Here is a 17,726-nt window from a genome sequence, read left to right on the forward strand (position 1 = left end):
AGTATGGCTTATATTAATCCTGTTTGGAACTCCAGCACACTTCCCAACAGTCGTCACTGGTATGACCTGAAAAGGACCCTTCTACCTAGGCTCCAAGCAAGACTTCTACACTTGCTTCTTGATCACGACCCACTCACCAGCCTGTAGACTGTGACATTGGTCTTGGGATGGTGGCACAGCTGTTGCTTCCACCTGGTGTGACAAAGAGCGAACCACATCAGCTACACCCTTGCAGTAATCTAGGACAAAGTCATCTGTTATGCTTACAAGTGCATTTGCAGGAACAGCTGACAATCTCATAGCTCTGCCCATTAGTATTTTTATGAGGCGAGAGACCAGTCTTTCTGTCAGGTGTTTTTCGCAAGCTCATCAGAACCAAAGGTTAAAGCTTCAGGCCACTTCAGAGAAGTAGATGCACACATTTTTGCTAATCAGTCTTTCAGGGTACCATTCATTTGTTCCTCAAATCCAGAAGCTTCATGTTGGTAAAAACAGTGTCGCTTCTGCGCAATGCTTGAGGCTGAACATAGCATTTTTATTGTCTCCTAATTGAAGTGACTTTCACTATCTGATTCTAAAGAGGTCGGGAACCCGAATCTCGGGATCAGCTCCCTAAGTAACAGTTTTGCTACTGTGAGACTATAATTTCTACTTAGGGTAGGCTTCAATCCTGTGACTAAATATACAGACAATCACCAACACATAGCTCAACCCACCACACACAGGCATTTCAATGAAATCGATCTGCATTCTATTAAATGGACCACCTGATCTTCCAATGCGACTCAAATTGACAACAATTCTCTTTCCCACGTGTATTTGCTGACATGTAATGCATCTGTGACAAATTGGTTACACAACCTGTCTAAATTTTGGATTAAACCAGGATTGCTTAAATGTTTGAATCATTGCATCTCTGCCAATGTGAGTTTGACTATAATAGTGTCTAGCCATTTGTGTTAGTAGACAGTTTGGCAGGACTACCTACCCTTTGTTTCAAACCCAGATTTCATCAATTTCTCCTTGGATTAGAACCCAATTTTATTCAGCTTCATTTTTTCATCTTCTGGAACCTCATCTTGCAATCTTTGAATTTCTTCACAAGTGTCAACCACTGTCAACAGAAAACTTTGTCTTGTCTCATCAGTACCTATTTACACTCTTGATTAAAAGTGGCACAATTAAGTGCACAATAGCTAACAACTTAATCAGCATATGCAGTACCCTTAGTGATAAAATCATTTGCCTTGTGATGTGCAGTATACTTCACAACTGCAACTTTCTCAGGTAATTGTAAAGCTTCTAATAATTCAGGAATCCGGTCACCATTTCTGATTGGTGAGCCAGAAGAGATCATAAAACCTCTTTGGGTCCACAACTGCCAGAAGCAATGAACACCACCAAATCCACATTGGTTGTCTGTAAAAACCATAATGTTGAGCTGTGATGAAATACTGCATGCTCTAGTAAGAGCAACCAGTTCAGGGACTTGTCCAGAAAATACTCCTTGAAGCATCGATTACACCAGAGACGGTGCACACAGCATAACCAGCTCCGTGTTCCCACATTATCTCTTAAACAGGAACCATCAACAAAAAATATTTTGTCATTTTTCTCGAACAGAGTATCTTGAATATCAGGACTTGTTTTGATTCACAGATCAGTAACATCCAGGCAATTGTGTTCCACTTAATTTACATTTTCAGATTCAGCAGTGTCTATAGGTAACAAAGTAACTAAGTACTCCTCACCTTTTTAGGGTTATATACGATGATCCTAAAATCAGCATCTCATATCTTGTCACTCGAGCATTTGTCAGGTATTGAGTCTTAGTCCTGGTGAGCAGGACCTCAACTGAATGAGGGACGAGAACAGTTAAAGAATGTCCTATCACAATGCTCTCACTTTGGGCAAGACTAATTAAACAACTGGTAAAGCAGTGGCAACTGGATCCAATGTAGTTTAAAATTTATGCTACAGGACAATTTACGTCACCATGTACCTGTGCCAGGACAGAAAGAGCATAAAAATCATGATAAAACAGTAAAAATGGTTTTGTTTAATCTTGTATTCGCAGAGCTGGTGCTCTGCACACACTCTCTCAGCTCAGTAAAAGCTTTCATACAAGCTTCATCAAGGGGTACTGGATCAGTAATATCTTTGTGGGGGCAATCTTTGCAAAGGCTTGGAAATGATATAAAAACTGGGAACCCATTGGTGACAGTAACTTACCATTCCCAAAAACATCCTGACATCTCTTTGAGTAACAGGAGGATTCGTTCGCAATATAGCTGTAACCATTTCTCTGGATACCTTCTTTGCACCTTTTTCTATTTGATCTTCCCAAATATTTAACTTCTTTTTGACAATACTGTAATTTTGCTAGAGACACTTTGGTGGTCATTAAGTCTGGTGTTCTCAGGACTGCCATGTTGGCGGCGATGTACTGCCAACAGGTGGGCGGAGAAGGCAGCCAAATTATGACCATGGCGGTATTCACTACAGAATACAGCCAAACAATTGCCAGCACCGCCAGTGCGGTCAGCTCACCATGGATGACGGTAGCTGCCTTCAGGCTGGCGGACACCAGGTCCCGCTGGACATAATACGAGGCTGCACACAGCCAAGGTTTCCACCGCAGTCGCACCACCATGGAAAACCTGGTAGCAACCAACTCTATAAAAGGAGACTCCCACCTTCTGGAACACATACCTGTCTGGAGCTGCCATGAAACCTGAACTGCACATTCTCCCACTGCTCCTACTCGCCCAGTGACTGCAACAACAACCACGAGTACACACACCTACCTGACATTGTAGGGAAAAGGCATAGTAGCCACGTGCACACAACATACTCACACGCACATAACATACACATCCGGGACGGGTGGGGAGGGTAACATATACACGTTACTTCACACTGATACACACATTCACACACAGCCACATAAACTGCACAAACCACGACTAACACACACTTACAAAACACACACCAACCAGCAGACACAGCACCGGCACAGTCTAACACAACAATGCACAACACCACAAAATCACACAACTATATCACAACCGCAACTTCTCAAACGTATCACCAAGCAACCACAAAACACGCCTCCACCTGACACTGCATACATACAACAACACGTAACAACAGCTGACAACCATTATACACACTCATGCAGCCATACATGAAGCTTATGCCATATCACGTAAACACAGCACACAACGGTTCTGATATACCAGTTACCACACAAGGGCACAAAACACTACCAATTACACATGTGAACACAAACAATACACACAATAGCAACATATATGCATTTACCATACACAAACAAGTCCAACACACAATACACAGCCATCACAGCAGGGCAAATGCTAGGGCCACACCCATACAGGCTGCCCAGACACAACTGCCAGCACAACCAACACACACACACACACGTCATACACACTGTAGGAAGTTGGCTCTGTATATACTATCTCAAAGTGAGAGATAGTGTGCACCGAGTCCAAGGGTTCCCCTTAGAGGAGTGTCAAAATTAGATAATATTAATGCTCTATTTTGTGGTAGTATGGTCGAGCAGTAGGCTTATCAGAGGGTAGTGTTAAGCACTTGTACACACACAGGCAATAAATGAGGAACACAAACTCAAAGACTTAACTCCAGGCCAATAGTTTTTATATAGAAAAATATATTTTCTTAATTTATTTTAGAACCATAAGATTCAAGATTTGAGGTAAGTACATAAAATGCAAGGTACTTCACACAGGTAAGTAGAGAACTTTGATTTAAAACAGTAGTACACACAGTTTAGGTTAAAATGACAATAAGCTACATTAAAAGTGGACATAGTGCAAAAAAAAAAAACAGTTCCTGGGGAGGTAAGTTTGGTTAAGTTTCTCAGGTAAGTAAAGCACTTACACAGTCAGTCACCTGGGAATAGGCAGCCCACCGTTGGGGGTTCAAGGCAACCCCAAAGCCACTGCACCAGCAACACAGGGCCGGTCAGGTGCAAATGTCAAAGGAGGGCCCAAAACACATAGGTGCCTATGGAGAACAGGGGTGCTCCGGTTCCAGTCTGCTACCAGGTAAGTACCTGTGTCCTCAGCAGACGAGGGGGGTTTTGAAGAGCACGGGGGAACACAAACAGGCACACAAAACACACCCGAGGCGGCCGAGTGCAGTGTGAAAGTAGGCCTCGGGTTTGCGATTGAAAGCGATGGAGAGACCCGTGGGTCACTTAGGCGATGCATGCAGGGTACAGGGGGCTTCTTGGGCCAGCCACTGACTGAGCTAGGAAGAGGGCTGCCTACTGGTCACTCCTGCACTGGTGGGTGGTTTCTCTCGGTCCTGGGGTCTGCGGGTGCAGTGCTTGGTCCAGGTGTCGGCTTCCTTGTTACCAGGCAGTCACAGTCAGGGGAAGCTTCTGGATCCTCTCTGCAGGTGTTGCTGTGGGGGTGCAGGGGGGTCGACTCAGGTTACTCACGTCGTCGTAGTCACCTGGGAGTCCTTTCTGCGGTGTTAGTTCTCTGGAGATCGAGCTTGGGGCGTCGGGTACAGAGTGAGAAGTCTCACGCTCCTGGCGGGAACCGAGAGTTCTTTGGAAGTTGCAAAAAAGTTGCAAAGTTGTGTCTGTTTTTGAACAGTGCCACTGTTCTTGGGAGTTTTAGTCCTTCGATTTCAGAGCAGTCCTCTGAGTCCTCAGCGGTTGCTGGTCCCTGTCGGATGGGTCGCTGTGCAGGTTCTTTGGGTCTGGAGACAGGCCGATAGGGCTGGGGCCAAGTCAGTTGTCGTCTCTGCGGGGCTTTCAGGTCAGCAATCCTTCTTCTTGTTGTAGGTTGCAGGAATCTGATTTCCTGGGTTCAAGGTTGCCCATAAATACTAAATTTAGGGGTGTGTTTAGATCTGGGGGCGGTAGCCAATGGCTACTGTCCTGGAGGGTGGCTACACCCTCTTTGTGCCTCCTCCCTGAGGGGAGGGGGGCACATCCCTATTCCTATTGGGAGAATCCTCCAGTCTCAAGATGGAGGATTTCTAAAGGCAGGAGTCACCTCAGCTCAGGAAACCCTAGGGGCTGTCCTGACTGGTGGGTGGCTCCTCTTTGTTTTCCTCATTATCTCCTCCAGCCTTGCCACCAAAAGTGGGGGCAGTGGCTGGAGAGGCGGGCATCTCCACTAGCTGGGATGCCCTGGGGTGCTGTAACAAAAGGCATGAGCCTTTGAGGCTCACAGCCCCAGATGTTAAAGTTCCTGCAGGGGGAGGTGAGAAGCACCTCCACCCAGTACAGGTTTGTTCCTGGCCACAGAGTGACAAAGGCACTCTCCCCATGTGGCCAGAAACTCGTCTGGTTTTGGCAGGCTGGCAGAAACTGGTCAGCCTAGCACTATGAGTCAGATTGGTATTCAGGGGCCATCTCTAAAATGCCCTCTGGGTGTATTTTACAATAAATCCCACACTGGCATCCGTATGCATTTATTGTGCTGAGAAGTTTGATATCAAACTTCCCAGATTTCAGTGTAGCCATTATGGAACTGTGGAGTTTGTATTTGATAAGCTCCCAGACCATATTCTCTTTATGGCTACCCTGTGCTTCAAATGTCTAAGGTTTTATTTAGACACGTTCGGGGCATAGTGTTCAGGCACTTATGCCCTCACCTGCGGTATAGTGCACCCTGCCTTATGGCTGTAAGGCCTGCTAGAGGTGTAACTTACCTAAGCCACAGGCAGTGAGCGGTGGGCATGGCACTCTGACGGGAGTGCCATGTCGACTTAGTCATTTTCTCCCGACCAAGACATGCTGCAGCCCTTAGAGACCTTCCCTGGCAACAGGGCCCTTGGTACCAAGGGTACCATTTACAAGGGACGTATCTGTGTGCCAGGGCTGTGCCAATTGTGGGAACAAAGGTACAGTTTAGGGAAAGAACACTGGTGCTGGGGCTTGGTTAGCAGGGTCCCAGCTCACTTTCAGTCATAACGGACATCAACAAAAGGCAAAAAGGCAGGGGGTAACTGCCAAGAAAGGCATTTTTCTCTCTCTCTCTCTCTCTCTCTCTCTCTCTCTCTCTCTCTCTCTTTCTTTCCCCCCCCCCCCCCAATGATGGAACCAACAACTGGTTGGCCCAGATATGTTTAAATAATTTATATATGCAAATACATAAATAACTATGTACAATATAAAAGGCCATAGGCCAGTTCAAACAACAATGTGCACAATGCACATATAGCACATCTGTGTGCCCCTGCATGTCTCCTGACTGCTAAATGACCTCCACAGGGTAGGGGCATCAAGGGAGTAGGCAGGCACCTCAGGGATTAGGTGGGGGGTGCGGGGGGTTGGGCTTCAATTTGGGAGGGGGTCTTTGGACATGGGCTTCAGAGGGGGGCTTAGGGTGAGGTTTAAGGGAGGGACGGAAACACTTGGGAGAGGTCGACTTCTTGGCAGGGAGAGGGGCTTGGGTACCAGCAGAGGAGGCAGTGGAGGACTTGGAGGTCGAAGGGCTGGACTTGGGGAGGGACACAGACTGTCTGGGGGTATCACAGGGTGGATGAGGAGTAGCGAAGAGGGAAAACTCAGAGAGGAGCACCTTTTTAGACACAAGGGGGTGGTCATGGCAAAAAGGTTTGGGAGTGGAGGCAGAGGGAATGGCTGTAGGAGGTGTCACAGTGGATGCCTTGGGTGCATATTTGTTCGTGGTATGCTTATCGGTGCTGGGTGTCTGTTGGGTGAGGGTGGGTGTTTGTGTCTTTGGAGGAGGGGGGAGGACGTGCTGGGAGATGCCATGGTGGATCGGTGACTGTGTTAGGGTGGTGTCTGTATGTATGGACAATGTGTTGCATGCTTGGTGTGTCGGTGGTGTGTGTCTGCGGATGTGGGGACTGGGGTGGATGTCTGTGGGTCTGCTATTGTGCTGACCGTGATAGGATTGGAGTGGTGGCTTAATCAGTGAATGTTGGTGTGGTGACTGCAGGTGTATCTGGTGTGGTGTCTGTGAAGGTGGGGGGGTGGGGGAGTCAGTGCAGGTAGTGGATGTTGGTGTGTCTGCAGGTGGGTGTTTGTGTGCATGTGTAGGAGGCTGGCCTAGCTTATAGTGGGTACCTTGTGGTACTTACACCCTGTTCCAGGTCCAGTTATCCCTTAGTAGTAGAATAGAGGTGTTTATAGCAGTTTAGGCTGATAGAAGGTAGCTATGGCAAAGCAGCTTAGGCTGAACTAGGAGACCTGCAAAGCTCCTACTATACCACTTATATAGCATGCACAATATCCTAAGAAAACACAATACTCAATGTTACTAAAACTAAAGGTACTTTATTTTTATGACAATATGCCACAAGTATCGCAGTGAGTACCCTCAGTAAGAAGGTAAGTAATATACACAAGTTATATGTACACAAACCCAAAACAGGTAAGTAAGAGTCAGAAAAATAATGCAAACAGTGTAAAATTACAATAGGCAAACATAGGTCTAGGGGCACCACAACCCATATGCTCCAAAAGTGGTATGCGAATCACGAATGGACCCCAGACCTTTGGGAGCTTGTAGAGGGTCGCTGGGACTGTAATAAAACAGTCAGGGTGTCCAAGATACCCCACAACCCTGAAAAGTAGGAGTAAAGTACACCTACTACCCCAAAAGAACACAATAGTCGTGATATGGGGAATTTTGCAAGAACCACAAACACCAGCAAAGCACTGAAGACGTATTCCTGGACCTGAGGACCTGCAAGGCAAGGGGACTAAGTCCAAGAGTCGCTATAGTGTCCAGGGGGGGGCAGGAGCCCAGGAAACCCCGGATGAAGGTGCAAGGAAGCTGCCTCCGGATGGAAGAAGCTTGGAATTCTCCCACAACGAAGAGGACTAGGAACTTCTCCTTTGGATGGAAGATGTCCCACGTCGCGATGAAGGTTGCAGAAGTGTTCCCACACAGCAATATCACAAACAAGCCTTGCTAGCTGCAAGGGCCGCAGTAGAGGTTTTTGGGTACTGCTGAGGACCAGGATGTCGCCCCTTGGAGGAGGAGACAGAGGGGGTGCTCAGCAACTCAGAGAGCCCCCACAGAAGCAGGCATCACCAGCAGAAGTACCCGAACAGGCACTTGGGAGATTTGTGAACCGGAGCTGGATCAGAGTCACAAAGGAGGGTCCCATGACGCCAGAGGCCAACTCAGAGGGTTGAGCACTGCAGGACAGTGTGCACAAAGGAAATCCTGGAAGAGTGCACAGGAGCCGCAGCAGCTGCAAATCACGCAGTACACAAGTTTGCAGTCTAGCGTGGGGAGGCAAAGACTTACCTCCACCAAACTTGGACTGAGGGATCACTGGACTGTGGGAGTCACTTAGATAGAGTTCCTGTGTTCCAGGGACCACGCTCGTCAGGATGAGAGGGGACCCAGAGGACCGGTGATGCAGTCTTTTGGTGCCTGCGTTAGCAGGGGGAAGATTCCGTCGACCCACAGGAGATTTCTTCTTGGCTTCCAGTGCAGGTTGAAGGCAGGTGACCCCCAGAGCATGCACCACCAGGAAACAGTTGAGAAAGCCAGCAGGATTAGGCGCTACAATGTCGCTGGTAGTCGTCTTGCTACTTTGTTGCAATTTTGCAGGCGTCCTGGAGCAGTCAGCGGTCGATCCTTGGCAGAAGTCAAAGAGGGAAGTGCAGAGAAACTCTGGTGAGCTCTTGCATTCGTTATCTGAAGAATTCTCCACAGGAGAGACCCTAAATAGCCAGAAAAGGAGGTTTGGCTACCAAGAGAGGTAAGAGCCTATCAGAGGGGGACTCTGATGTCACCTGCTGGCACTGGCCACTCAGAGCAGTCCAGTATGCCCCCAACACCTCTGTTTCCAAGATGGAAGAGGTCTGGGACACACTGGAGGAGCTCTGGGCACCTCCCCTGGGAGGTACTGGTCAGGGGAGTGGTCACTCCCCTTTCCTTTGTCCAGTTTCACGCCAGAGCAGGGCTGGGGGATCCCTGAACCGGTGTGGACTGGCTTATGCAGAGATGGGCACCATCTGTGCCCATCAAAGCATTTCCAGAGGCTGGGGGAGGCTACTCCTTCCCAGCCCTTCACACCTATTTCAAAAGGGAGAGGGTGTAACACCCTCTCTCAGAGGAAATCCTTTGTTCTGCCTTCCTGGGCCGGGGCTGCCCAGACCCCAGAAGGGCAGAATCCTGTCTGAGGGGTTGGCAGCAGCTGCAGTGTAAACCCCAGAAAGGCAGTTTGGCAGTACCCGGGTTCTGTGCTAGAGACCCGGGGGATCATGGAATTGTCCCCCCCCCAATACCAGAATGGTATTGGAGTGACAATTCCATGATCTTAGACATGTTACATGGCCATGTTCAGAGTTATCATTGTGATGCTATACATAGGTAGTGACCTATGTATAGTGCACGCGTGTAATGGTGTCCCCGCACTCACAAAGTCTGGGGAATTTGCCCTGACCAATGTGGGGCACCTTGGCTAGTGCCAGGGTGCCCACACACTAAGTAACTTGGCACCCAACCTTCACCAAGTGAGGGTTAGACATATATGTGACTTATAAGTTACTTATGTGCAGTGAAAAATGGCTGTGAAATAACGTGGACGTTATTTCACTCAGGCTGCAGTGGCAGGCCTGTGTAAGAATTGCCTGAGTTCCCTATGGGTGGCAAAAGAAATGCTGCAGTCCATAGGGATCTCCTGGAACCCCAATACCCTGGGCACCTAAGTACCATATACAAGGGAATTATATGGGTGTACCAGTGTGCCAATGAGAATTGGTCAATTTAGTCACTAGCTGTATGCCAACCCACACACCCACATCAAAATCAAAGTAAGTTAGCACAACTGGGTAATCCACATGATCACCAGCAAAGCCATGTCTGCATACACATCATGCCCTGGCTGAAGTACAAAGGAAAACCTGAATCCTGATCATACCTCTCCATACTCCTATCACCTATTGGAAGAGCAGGTGACTGAACAAAACACATCAAGCCTGTACTGTAACTACACCTGATCAGTCCATGTCCATTTGTAATGTTCTTTGATAGTGAAGACTACTCTGCTGACAGACCAAACAGCACCTGCCAGTCATGTAACATGGTTGACCTAACACTCAGGCATTTCTGTACAATGTCGATCAAATGACTGATGTATCCACTACAAGGTGGACTCCAATACAGGTGACATCTGATGTGTAGAATACAAGTCTGGTGTACAGGCATGTGATTAGTCTGACCCTATCACAGATGAAGTACTGCAGACACCAAACACATATATACTGCAACTATTCATACATCTAAGTGCATCTACAATGGTCTACATCAGTGGTTCCCAACCTGTGGTCCGGGGACCCCTGGGGGTCCACAAAGCCTCCTCAGGGGGTCTGCAAAAGCATAGAAAATTAAATATTATTAGCAGAATAATGACTTTCAGTAGGGGGTCCCTGGGTAATAAAGATTCAGTGGGGATCCCCAGGTTCCAATAAAGATAAAGTGGGGGTCCACAGATGTCAAAAGATTGGGAACCACTGTTCTGCATAGCACACATGACACATCCATAGTCAATCACTGAGTGCAGTGTCACAACTAATGAACTTCAGGAAGCCACATATTACATCATAGGCCCTATACCAATCCACCTGACATGCAGTTACAGTAGTTTGACTTCACATGATCAAACCACCATCACTCACACCATTCCTGACATTTGATTACCTAAGTCCTGACAACACACGTCATATGGAAATTACATTTACGCATACTGCAAACACGGACCGACATGACTGCCATTGCACTGACAACATATCCCACTACTACATAGGGTTGCTTCAGTAACGATGATAAAACTAAAAGTTTACATCACCATCTCATAAGTCTTACAAAACCTTATCCTGTCAAAATTAAACACATCAGCTAGGCCAATGGTAGCAGTCACTGTCCCACTTCATCAGATGTGCCCCCATGTAACCATTGAGACATAGGTAGTCATTATGAACATGGCAGTAAACACCGCACTGCCGGCGGTGGCGGTAACTACTGCCAAAAAGCTGGCGGTCAATACCACCAAATAATGAAGCACATGAGAAACAAGTAGCGGTCCAACCACACACCGCCATTTTTGTAGTCCCAACGATGACGGAGGAGGCCACCCACAGGCTGGCAGAAAGGCCCTACCCGCCCACCAAATAAGGAAACACCAACCTGCCATCAGTTCCGGGGGAGGGGGGGTGGAAACCACCGTCAGGCAAAGTGTGGCAGAAACAAGCAATATAAAAGGAAACACTCACTGGAGGTACTCAGAATACACTGAGGCAGACATGGAGCGAGAGTTGGAAATAATGCCAGTGCTTCTCCTTGTCATATTCCTCCAGGACCTTGACCAATGACGAAGATGACGACGGTAAGTAACGCAGCCTACTACACATGGGAAGAAAGGGCACAGTTACACACCCACTCCACCCACCCCGCAACGCACTCCAAACCCCTCCCACATCCCAAACCATACATACCATAACAAGATGTACTTACCATACACAAGCCAACAAATACCTGCACCAATGCACACACCTGACCGAGGTAGAGACTTAGGTCTGGAAGGGGGGGGTCTTGGGCTTAAGTTTGGGAGGTGGAGGGTGTTTGAGCTTCCCCTTGGAAGGAGGGGGAGTGGGCCTGGACCGGGGGTGGCAGAGGGAACTGGGGTAACACAGGGCCTCTTCCTCCCTGTGGAAGGGGCACAGGAATGGGATGGGTGGACTGGGGAGGACTTTGAAGAGGAAGGAGTGGACTGGGCAAGGACATGGAAAAGTTTAGGGACAAGATGGGGTGGGCCAGTGGGTTCAAACAAGTCAACATGGGATAGGAAAAGCTTCTTAGGTGCAGTTAGAGAGGATTTGGAGGCAGGTCTGGGAGTGGAGGCTGAAGGAGTGCTCGTACCAGGTGTAGGTGTGCCGGATGCAGGTGCCTATATAGTATGCTTATGTGTGGTGGATGTGTGTAGTGTGGATGTGTGCAAATATTGGTTTTTTTAGGAGAAGAGGGGGTGGACACAATGGGAGAAGACAGGCTGCCAGTGTAGAAGGATGTTGTCTGGGTGTCTGCAGGTGTGGTGAGTGTGCTGCAAGGGTCTGTAAACGTAGTAGTGGTAAGTGCAGGTGTGCTGTCTGGGGTGCATATCTAGATGTCAGATGTTGTGGTTACTGCGTGAATGGGAGCAGCAGCAATGACTGAGGGTGCAGTGCATGTGGGTGTGCATGGTGAGGTGACAGACAGGGTGGCGGGGGAGGTTGACACACTGGGGGAAGTGGATGTTGTTGTGTGTGCTTTTGTATGTTGGGTGTGTGCCTGCCTGTGGTGGGAAGTGTGGTGCTTGTTTCTCTGTGTGCTTCTTGTGTGTTGATCTGTGTGCATGGCTGTCTGTATGTGTGCTTGGGATGGGTGAAGGGAGTGGGGTGCTGGAAGGGGTAGAGGTGGGGGGTGGGGGCGATGGAAAGGCCAGGCACACTGGCTGCCGTCAAAGAGGTCAGAGCCTGAAAAGATCTCTGAAGGCCAGACATGGCACAGTGAATGCCTTCCAGGTCTGCATTACATTGCTGCATCTGGGATGCTAGTCCCTGGATGGTATTCACGATGGTTGTCTGCCCTACAGAGATGGTTCTCAGGAGACTAACAGCCTCCTCCGTGAGGACCGCAGGGCTGACTGGGGCAGGGAATGAGGTGCCAGGGGTGAAGGAGATGCCCACCCTCCTGGGTGAGCGGGCAAAGGCAACTCGGTGGGGAGCAACTGGGAGGGCGGTGATGGTATGGGGGCGGTGAAAGATGACAAAGAATGGGTGGGCCCAGTAGGGGCTACCAAACTAGGGAGCTGCCATCTGAGGAGGTATCAGAGTCACTCCCTCAGTGGTAGTTGCCTCCCCCGTGGTACTCCCCTCGGCCTCCAACCCACTTGTCCCCCTGGCATTGGTTGACTCTGCCTCCTTGGAACCGTGGGCTGCTGCATCCCCACTCACCGGTCCCTCAGCTCCCTCGCCAGATGATGCTATTGTGCACAGGGACACAAGAGCACATGGGTGGGAAAACAAAACAAGAAAGAAGTATGTCAAATCCTGCATATATGTACATTTTGGGTCACACACACTCCCACCCAGGTCAGGCACATACCCTCAGCAGACACAACATACGTTATGAATGTGCCCCTGACTAGCTAGCATGACCCCAGAATACACCACCTAACTCTCATGAAACACAACCCTGATACACTGTGTGGGGTACCCCCATGAGAGCCCATGCCCAGCCAATGCACTTACAAGTTCATAAGGCCACAATGAATACCAGATGTCAAAATAGGAAGCCCTCATAGGCTTATAGAGCCTGCCAAAACTAGCTATTACACCATCCCAAGGACTTGGAGGGGGGCAGGACTCCAGGGACACATCTGCCTGAGTGCCTGGCACTAAAATGCATACATCCCACAGCACCCAAATTCAACCATCAAAGTGGTATCACAACAGTATTGGTACTCACGTCCTTGTGGCTGCTTTGCTGCCTTCAAGCGCCCACCCAAATCCAGATAGACTGCCGCCAGAATGCGGGCCATGGGTGGGGGGGTCAGGGTCTGAAGGGCACCCCTTCCTCATTGGGAGGTCACCCCTGCTGAGCTTCTCCAGTCTTCCTGGCCCAGCGTCTAAGATCCTCCCAGCACTTCATGCAGTGGGTGCTCCGCCAGTTGTAGCCCCTCAGGGACCGCACTTCCTTGGTGATGGCTTGCCACAGGCCTTCCTTTTGATGGACGCTGACCTGCATGGGACACACAGAGCAAAGAAACAGACATCAGTGTGGGTGCCCCATATACAAATGCCATGCCGTTCCATATTGAATGGCCAATGTTGACATGCATTTGAACAAATTACAGGCAGAGCATGCCAGACAACCTACGACTGGGCAGTCACACATCGAACACACATGCATACAGGCATCTACCACAATCACACACATCTAAGGATGACAGATGGCAACTCACCTGCTCCTCTGGTCGCCCATAAAACTTTGCATACAGGGGTAGGACCCTGTCTCCAGCTTTTCCAGCTCCTTCGCTGTGAAGGCAGGGGCCCGTTCCTCTGTCACATGCGCCATCTCAAGGACCAGAGTCGGGACACAGCAGCACACTCAGTGGAGTACTACCCTTCACATGATTCAAGAGTCAAGCGTCAAGGGTCTGACAAAATGGCGGGAGATACCGCGGCTGTGTGTACCCTCACCGCCGGTGGCGATCATGATTGACCAAGGTTCCCCATTGACAACCATGTAATCCAATGATCAGGTGCATGGCTGTGAACACCGCCTTCTGCCATGACGACTAACGCCAGAAAAATGAAGTCACTTCCACTCTATCATACCTGGATGGCAGGAGGCTGCCATTTTGCTTTCGCCACGTCTCCATAGCCATGGCCCCATTCTCTCTCCCTTTCTTCGCTTGCTGACATGATTCTATGATCCCCACATGTACCCATGGTTGGAAGTGTGTCCACACTGTGATGCCATTATGACAGTGAAACCTCAGCACACATTTGCCTGATGATGTACCTCATTCTTTCCGTTTGTGTGCGTTACTTATGTGTCACATTTTGAAAAGTACAGTGACATCAAGTGATGCAAGTGATGTTGACACTCAGAATGTGTTCTTTGTTCTCCCATAGGTAAAGACCCATGTGGCGAGGGAGAGCCCCATCTGTTTACAGACCCCTCGTAGATCTGGCCACTATGGAGGAACGTCACATCATCATCACCTACCGACTCAATAGAGCTACAATCCATGACCTCTGTGCATTAATGGATCCTGTTATGAAGCCGGTCAATCAGAATCAGTATGCCATCCCTACAACTCTGCAAGTGCTATCTGTGCTCCATGTTTTGGCCACGGGCTCATTTCAGGTGACAGTGGGCATGGCTGCAGAGGTCTCACAGCCAATGTTCTGCCTCATCCTGTCCAAGTTCCTGGATTCCTTTGTTCACCACTTGCCAAAGTATGTCCAGTTTCCCCAAAGGGCGAACTCACCGCCATCAAATCTGTATTCTATGCCTTCGCTAATATACCCCATGTGATAGGTGCCATTGATGGAACCCACATAGCTCTCATAACCCCAAGAGTGAATGAACAGGTGTATAGGAATTGTAAGAACTATCACTCCATGAATGTCTAATTGGTATGTACTACTGATCAGTACATATCACATGTCAATGCCAGGTTCCCAGGATCAGTCCATGATTCTTTCGTCCTGAAAAAACATCAGTGTGCCACACATGATGAGACAACTACAAAGGGACAGACTTGGCTTGTAGGTGAGGGTTTATGACACTGGATCAGTTACATAGCTTCCAGCCAGGCTGTATGCAAGTAAAGCCAGTTTTTCCAAGTCCACTTTCGACGACTTTTGCAGGTGATTCTGTCTACCCCAACTTTCAGAGGCTCCTGACACCTGTGAGGAATCCCAGGACAGATGCAGAGAGGAATTATAATGAGGCCCAGTCGAACTAGGAAGGTGATAGAGCGCACTATAGGACTCCTGAAGACAAGATTTTGTTGTCTCCATCTCTCTGGGGGATCCCTGTGCTATGTCCCTGACAAGGTGTGTAAGAAAAGGATAGCCTCCTGCATGCTGCACAACTTGGCTGTGAGGAAAGCTATCCCCCTTCTGGAAGAGGAGGGTGTTGTCCAACCAGCCCTGCAACCTCAGAAAGAAGGGATGAGAGTGATGGTGAGGAAGAAGGGGGGGGAAGATCTCAACTCCAGGACCCAGCTAATCCAGCTATACTTCCAATGACTCTAAGGTACTGTTCAATGATGCTGATGTCTTCACTGCATAGTTACAGCCTGTTTCATGTAAGAAGTACTGTGGTGTTTTTTGTCAGTGACAATGCTAAATTATGACTGAAGTGGCATGTGCCAGGGAACCAAATATTTGGTACAGTGTGACATGCTTCAGATACTACAGTGTGTTGTATCCCCTCCTGCAATAGAAGTGTGATTATGATTGCATTAGCCAGTTACATTCACATTCACAATTGATCTCTCATATTGATGAAGGACATACGATTTGTGTGCATAAGTGTATTTATTCAATGGCAAAATATACATAGGTTTTGGGACAGTGAAAGGGAGTAGGCACACGGTGAAAAACATACTTATGTACATTTGCTCAGCTGTTGGTTGCACTGGGGTATATTCCATGTTGCCATTGGAAGATGGTGTGATGGCTGGGGCATGTCAACAAGGTAGCTCTGTGGCACAAGGGAGACCGTTCAGGGCAATGTCACTTCCTGACGCTGGTCTTGGTCTTGGCTGGTGTTTCACAGGGATGTCTGGGCCTGAGGGCACGTTTGTGAAGGTGCAGCCGGGCTGCATGGGTAAGGGTGCTGGTTTACTGTGAGTCCTCTAGCAGTGCCACCAGTCCAGTGGATGCTGCAGATGTAGATGGCAGGGCAGTGTCCTGGCTAGTGGTAGGGGCTTGCAGGTGGGTGGAGGGCTCCTGCTGGCTGTGGTACTGGGGCTGCAACACCCCTGCAATGGAGGCCATGGTGGCATTGAGCTGTTTCCATTGCTCCATGGCCTCCTGGTGGTGTGCTATCTGCAACCTTGGATTCTGCTCGAGGGTGTCCAGGATCTGGCCCATTCTGTCCTGGGAATAGTGGTAGGCTCCCGTACCTCAGATACTAGCTCCTCTGCTGCAGCATCCATCCTTTGACCACCCCCTGGGACACTGATGCCCTCCCATTGGTCCTAGCCCCCTGTGCCTGTGTCCCCTCCACAGGTCTTGCAGTCCCACATGAACTGGGCCCTTAATCATCCTGCCTGTTGGTGGCTGGAGACTCAGGCCTCTGTACATGTGGGCAACCAGTCCATGGCCGGGAGACACTAGTGTGGGGTCGTATGGCCAGAGCTGATAATGGTGGCTGGGTGGTAGGGGTGTCAGTGGTGTCCTGGGTGGGGCTTCTGGAGGGTGACAGTCCAGGACTGTGGGATGGGCCAGGGATTTCCTGTGTCCAGACATCCCTCTGCACTCTCCTGAGTGGGGCATCCGTCTTCAGGTGGAAGGCTGGCACTCCTTGACATCTCCGTCCGGGTGGCGGTGCCTGTGTGTGGGAGAATAGACATGTGGGTGTCCTGTACTTTTTCAGCAATTGCTGCACTAGTCTGCACTATTTTATGCTTATATTCCCCTGTTGAGGCATGCAAGGTCCCTTCCTGTACATTTTTTGCATTTTTTGTGGGGGTGGAGGTGCATTGTGGGTGCTGTAGTGCCACTGGGATTCCATGCAGGGGTAGGTGACTGTGCACAGGGGGCTGGATGGAGATTTGTTTGTGGGATTCTGTGCATGCAAGGGACTTGGATGTGGGTGTTGTGCACTGGGTAGCCGATGGGGTCCTAGTGGTAGTGAGGGGATGGGGTGATACATGCATTATAGGTGTGGTGACTATGAAGATATTGTAGTTGACTTCCCTGAGTCCAGTCCTCCAGTAAGTCCGGTGAGGCCCTCAGAGTACAGGATAGCCCGGACCTTCTCTTCCCAGTCGGTGTATTCGGGTGGATGAGGTGGGGGACCACCTCCAGTCTTCTGTACGGCGATGTTGGGACTAGATGCCATAGACTGAACCTCCCCACGCAGATCGTTCCATCTCTTCCGGATGTCAACCATTGTGCGTGGATGGTTTCCCACTGCATTGACCTTGTTGACTGTCCTCTACCATAGCTA

The sequence above is a fragment of the Pleurodeles waltl genome, chromosome 10 (assembly GCF_031143425.1).
Source record: "Pleurodeles waltl isolate 20211129_DDA chromosome 10, aPleWal1.hap1.20221129, whole genome shotgun sequence".
NCBI classification, from domain to species: Eukaryota; Metazoa; Chordata; class Amphibia; order Caudata; family Salamandridae; genus Pleurodeles; species Pleurodeles waltl.